Raw genomic sequence first — 6,000 nt, 5'->3', positions numbered from 1 at the left:
TCAAGTCGAGATTGGGACGAAGGCTTACCATTGTTATTGTTCGCCGTGAGAGAAACTTGCCAGGAGTCGCTAGGATTTAGTCCAGCTGACTTAGTTTTTGGCCACACTGTGCGTGGACCGTTACGTTTGCTCCGTGAAACATGGCTCTCAGAGAAGCCAAGCCCTGAACAGAATATTTTGGACTATGTTAGTTCATTTAAAGAAAGACTACATCACGCATGTGATGTAGCGCGTGAGTCCTTAGTCAAGGCACAGTCCAAAATGAAGGACCGTTATGACAAAAAGTCGGTTACACGGACTTTTCAGCCAGGTGACCGTGTGTTAGTTCTGTTACCCGTTGTTGGTTCCGGCCTACAAACCAAATTTTCTGGCCCTTACGTAGTTGACCGAAAGCTTAGCGAGACTGACTACGTAATTCAGACTCCAGACCGAAAGAAAACCTCTCGTGTCTGTCACATCAACATGCTCAAACAGTATGTTGGTCGAAAGGAAGAACTTTCGTCTCCTAAACCAGTTCCTGTTACCCCCGTGTCTGTCACCCGCCCATCATACAAACCCAGTGATGACGGGTTAAGCGACAAACATGATTCTGTCCCCTGTGTATGTTTTCAGAACTCGGAAATTTTGAACCATTTAGACAGTCACATAGCGTATTTGCCAGAACCCGCCCGAGCTGACATTCATAACCTCATTAACAATAACCTAGCACTTTTCAATGACATTCCCACCCAAACTAATGTGTTAAGTCACGATATTGATGTTGAAACCCATAAGCCCATTAAGCAACATGCTTACCGTACTCACCCAGAAAAGCGTGCAATAATGCGTCAAGAAGTAAACTATCTTCTAGACCATGGTTTCGCTATTCCAAGCATTAGCCCTTGGAGTTCGCCATCTCTGTTAGTTCCCAAACCTGATCAGACTTTCAGGTTTTGTAACGACTACCGAAAGGTAAACGCCGTTACAAAACCAGACTCGTTCCCGTTGCCACGTATGGATGACTGTATCGACCGTGTGGGTGCCGCTAAATATGTCACAAAATTGGACCTGCTAAAAGGTTATTGGCAAGTTCCTTTGACACCTCGTGCTTCAGAGATTTCAGCGTTTGTGACTCCGGACCACTTTCTGCAATACACAGTCATGCCGTTTGGATTAAGAAATGCACCAGCCACTTTTCAGCGGCTAATGAGCATCGTACTGTCAGGTGTGGACAATTGTGAAGTGTACTTAGATGACATCGTGGCATATTCTGACACCTGGTCCACACATTTAGACACGCTGACAAAGATTTTTGACAGGTTAAAACAGGCTTCCCTTACACTCAACTTAGCTAAATGTGAGTTCGGCAAAGCAACAGTTTCCTACCTTGGAAAACAGGTTGGCCAAGGTCACGTTTCTCCTATTGCTACTAAAGTGCAAGCAATCCTTGATTTCCCAGCCCCTCTGACACGCCGTGAGCTCCGCCGATTCTTAGGAATGGCCGGATATTATCGAGCATTTTGTAGAAACTTTTCTGAAGTAGTAGCTCCTCTCACGAGCTTAGTAAGTCCAAAAACTCCGTTCCAGTGGTCAGAGAAATGTCAGTCTGTTTTTGAGGCCGCCAAGGCTTTACTTTGTAGTGCTCCTGTTCTTGCTGCCCCAAACTTCACCCGTCCATTTAAACTGGAGGTGGACGCTAGTGCTCTCGGAGCAGGTGCAGTACTCCTACAGGAGGATGATGCGGGCATAGACCATCCAATCAGTTATTTTTCGAGGAAATTCAAGAAACATCAGCTGCATTATAGCACCATTGAGAAGGAGGCATTAGCCTTACTGTTAGCGTTACAACACTTTGAAGTGTATGTTGGTTCAAATACACAGCAGACCCTCGTCTTCTCTGACCACAACCCTCTCATCTTTTTGACTCGAATGCAAAACAACAATCATCGTCTTATGCGCTGGTCCTTATTGTTGCAGGACTACAATATGGAGATCCACTATAAAAAAGGATTAGAAAATGTGATGGCTGATGCTCTATCCCGATGTTAAAAAAAAAAAAAAAAAAAAAAGAGAGACAAACATTTTCTTGGGAAAATGTTTGGTCTTGGGGGGGAGGTGTTATGACCCTAGGGGTCATTGTGTGTGTGGTTGTGTGTTGTTGGCTCTCCCCTCCCCATTTCGAGTGTGTATGTTTGTGTGTGTGTGTGACGGATGCTGGAGTGGGCGTGGACTCGAGGACCGTGGATTGGACTTCCGGGATTGGTCCAACACTTCCGGAAGGACTATAAGAAGCCCACGGTCTGCTGCTCAGGAGAGCTATTCTCCCACCTTTGCCATTCCCAGCTATTTTGATAGAGATTTCGACTTCGAGTTAGTTAGTTAGTTAGAGATTAGGTTTTTGTTTCGATTAAAGGATTTAGTATTGCTAGGATTTTCGTTATTTAGTTTAGAAATACTTAGAGATTTAGGCTACGTTTGTGTTTTGTTTTCTCCTGTTTGTTTTAGGAGTTTCCAGGCTAGTGACCTGTGATTTTGTGTTATTTCTTTTGATTAGCTATTATAGGGCTGTTTAGCGTTTTTGTTATTTGATCTTTTGTTTGTTTGAGATCGTAGGGCTATTGTAGCGTTTCTGTTATTGATTTTCGTTTGTTTGATATCGTAGGGCTCAAGGAGCGTTTTGTTTTGAGTAGGGCTAAATTAGCGTTTTGTTTGTGTTGTACATTCTGTATTGTATTCTGTGTTTAAACAGAATAAATATTCGTGTTAATTGTAATTCGATTATTCGTTCGTGTTTGTTGAGAGTGGAAGAGGTTTGGAGGAAAACTCCACAATCGTGTTACGCTCCGGCAACCCCTAGGCTGGGGCGTAACAACCAGTAGTTGATGTTTTGCCCCCCTGGTGTCCTTACCCATTCCTTTCTGGGTCCCACTCATGTATTGAGCCATGTGCCTACTCATCTTAGCCGGTGTGATGCCCGACAGGAGCTTCCATGTTGTGCAGAGGCAGGTTATCGGACGGTAGTTGGATGGGACTGCTCCCTTTTGGGGGTCCTTCAGGATCAGGACTGTCCTGCCCTCAGTTAGCTACTCTGGGTGAGTCCCATTCATTAGCAGCTGGTTCATTTGAGCTGCCAGGCGCTCATGGAGGGTAGTTAGCTTCTTTAGCCAGTAGGTGTGGATCATGTCAGGCCCCGGTGCTGTCCAGTTCTTCATGTTTGAGACCCTTTCTCGGATATCTGCCGTTGCGATGGTTACTGGTTCCTGTTCAGGGAGGTTGCTGTGGTCTGCTCTGTTGAGCCCAGTGTTCCCTTAGCTCTCAGCAGTGATGAATTCATGAGTTTCTTTACAAATAAAATCACAACTATTAGAGATAAAATTCAGCAGATGCTTCCTATACCTGCAATAAATGAATCTTCTACTACAGTAGCTCTTGAATCATCTGTAGGACCTCAGTTATGTTTAGACTGCTTCTCTCCCATAGATCTCTCTGAATTTACATCAGTAGTTGCTTCATCGAAATCATCAACGTGTCTCTTAGACCCCATCCCGACTAGACTGCTTAAAGACACCCTGCCATTAATGAACTCATCTTTATTAGACTTAGTAAATTTATCTCTAGTATCAGGCTACGTACCACAGGCCTTTAAGACTGCAGTAATCAAACCTTTACTCAAAAAGCCTAGTCTTGATCCAGGAGTCTTGGCTAATTATAGACCAATATCCAACCTGCCATTTATTTCTAAAATCCTAGAAAAAGCTGTTGCTAAGCAGCTATCAGACCACTTACACAGGAATGAACTATTTGAAGATTTCCAATCAGGATTTAGAGCACATCATAGTACAGAAACAGCACTGTTGAAAGTTACCAACGATCTTCTCTTAGCCTCAGATAATGGACTTGTTTCAATACTTGTCCTCCTAGACCTTAGTGCAGCATTCGACACCATTGACCACAACATCTTATTACAGAGACTGGAGCATGTGATTGGTATCAGAGGAACAGCATTAAAGTGGTTCCAATCCTATTTATCGGACTGACTCCAGTTTGTTCATGTCCATGATGAACCTTCCACACGAATAAAAGTTAGTTATGGAGTTCCACAAGGCTCTGTGCTAGGACCGATTCTGTTCACCCTGTACATGCTTCCTTTAGGGCAGTGATTCTCAAACTGTGGGGTGGGGCGTGACGCCGTGACAGGTGGGGCGCAGCGAACGGGAGTAGCCAGAGTCCTGACAGGAAGTAGCAAGAGAGATCATATTGGCTTCTCTTCATTGGCTCCCTGTAAAATATAGAATAGAATTTAAAATCCTTCTTCTCACATACAAATCCCTTCATAATCAAGCTCCTTCTTACCTCAAAGACCTCATAGAACCATATTATCCCAATAGACCACTTCGCTCTCAGAGTGCAGGTCTACTTGTGGTTCCCAGAGTTTCCAAAAGCACAATGGGAGGCAGAGCCTTTAGTTATCAAGCTCCTCTCCTATGGAACCAGCTCCCAGCCTGGGTTCAGGAGGCAGACACTCTCTATACTTTTAAGGCTAGACTTAAAGCCTTCCTTTTTGACAAAGCATATAGTTTGGGCTGGCTTCAGGCAACCCTGAACCATCCCTTAGTTATGCTGCTATAAGGCCTAGACTGCCCGAGGACCATTGGTGCACTGAGCCCCCCCCCCCCCCCCCTTCCCCTCCCCCCCTTCCCCTCCCCTCTCTTCTCTCCTCCCACCTCATGTATATTCCACCATTGAATGTTACTAACCTTGTGCTCTCTCTCTCCCCTAGTTTGTGCTCTCTCCCTCTCTCTCTGTTCTCTCTGTACCTTCTGCAGGTGTCCCAACCTGCAGTGTCTATTTGTTGTTTATTGTTGCTGTTCTTTTCTCTCTGCTCTATCCACTCACCCCAACCGGTCGAGGCAGATGGCCGCCCAAACTGAGCCCGGTTCTGCTGGAGGTTTTTTCTTCCGTTAAAGGGAGTTTTTCCTCTCCACTGTCGCCAAGTGCTTGCTCATAAGGGAATTGTTGGGTTTTTAGTTTTACTTTTTGTAAAGTGCCTTGAGATGATTTGTATTGTGATTTGGCGCTATACAAATAAAATTGAATTGAATTGAATTGAATTGCTCTCAGGTCTGCCAGCCACTGGGCATTGGTGTTATGTGATGCCTCCTTCTCCCATATGTTTTTCCAGTATTGTTCAGTCTCCAGCCTTGGTGGGTCTGCTCTCGTGTTACTGCCCCCCCACTGAGAGTACACTTTGGATGGTTCGGTGGAGAACACCCTGTTTATTCTCCGTGCTTCTATTTTTCTGGTGTACCTCTTCAGGCGTGTGGCCAAGGCTGTGAGTCCAAGGCTGTGAGTCATTGTTTGGCAGTCTCCAGGGCCTCTGGTATGGACAGCCTGCTGTATTTCTTACCCAACTTCATCCCCCTTCTCTGCAGTTCTGATAGTTGGCTAACTTCTCTCCGTGTTGCCCTTATTTTTGCCTCTAACCTCCTTCTCCATGCAGGGTACTGCTACTTGGTGGTGGAATGTATTTTGTGGCCAAGCATCTCAAGGATCACTGTTGCCGTGGTGTATATCAGCTTGTTGGTCTCGGTGATGGTCACAGTGGGGATTGTTTGTAATGCTGCATTCACATCTTCTAGTAGACTTTCAGAGAGTACTTCACTTAGTCTTGGTAACCGGCTGCAGAGGTTCCAGGTGTCCATCTTGCCTACGATCTTCATTCTCAGGTCAGCTGCTCTTGTGTTGAGCGTGTTAGGGCTTGTCATTGGGGCTTGGTACCCAATCTCGGGTGGGGGTGGTGTTGTTTCCCCCCCGACTTGGCGTCCTGGCTCCCCCTTGCCATAGCATTTGTGTTGTATTTCTTCAATCTCTAGTTGTGATAGCAGCTGCCGTTTGCGGAACACTGAGCTACTAGATGCTTTGGCCCTAGTGTGGATGGTGGGTTTCGAAGTTTCCATAGGTCCCTCATCCTCTTCATGTAACCCCTATCACTGGGGTTACTCATGTAGTAGGACTCCAACA

The sequence above is a fragment of the Mastacembelus armatus genome, unplaced genomic scaffold (genome assembly GCF_900324485.2).
Source record: "Mastacembelus armatus unplaced genomic scaffold, fMasArm1.2, whole genome shotgun sequence".
NCBI classification, from domain to species: Eukaryota; Metazoa; Chordata; class Actinopteri; order Synbranchiformes; family Mastacembelidae; genus Mastacembelus; species Mastacembelus armatus.
The sequence above is the reverse complement of the archived record's forward strand: the minus strand, read 5'-3'. Positions refer to the sequence as shown.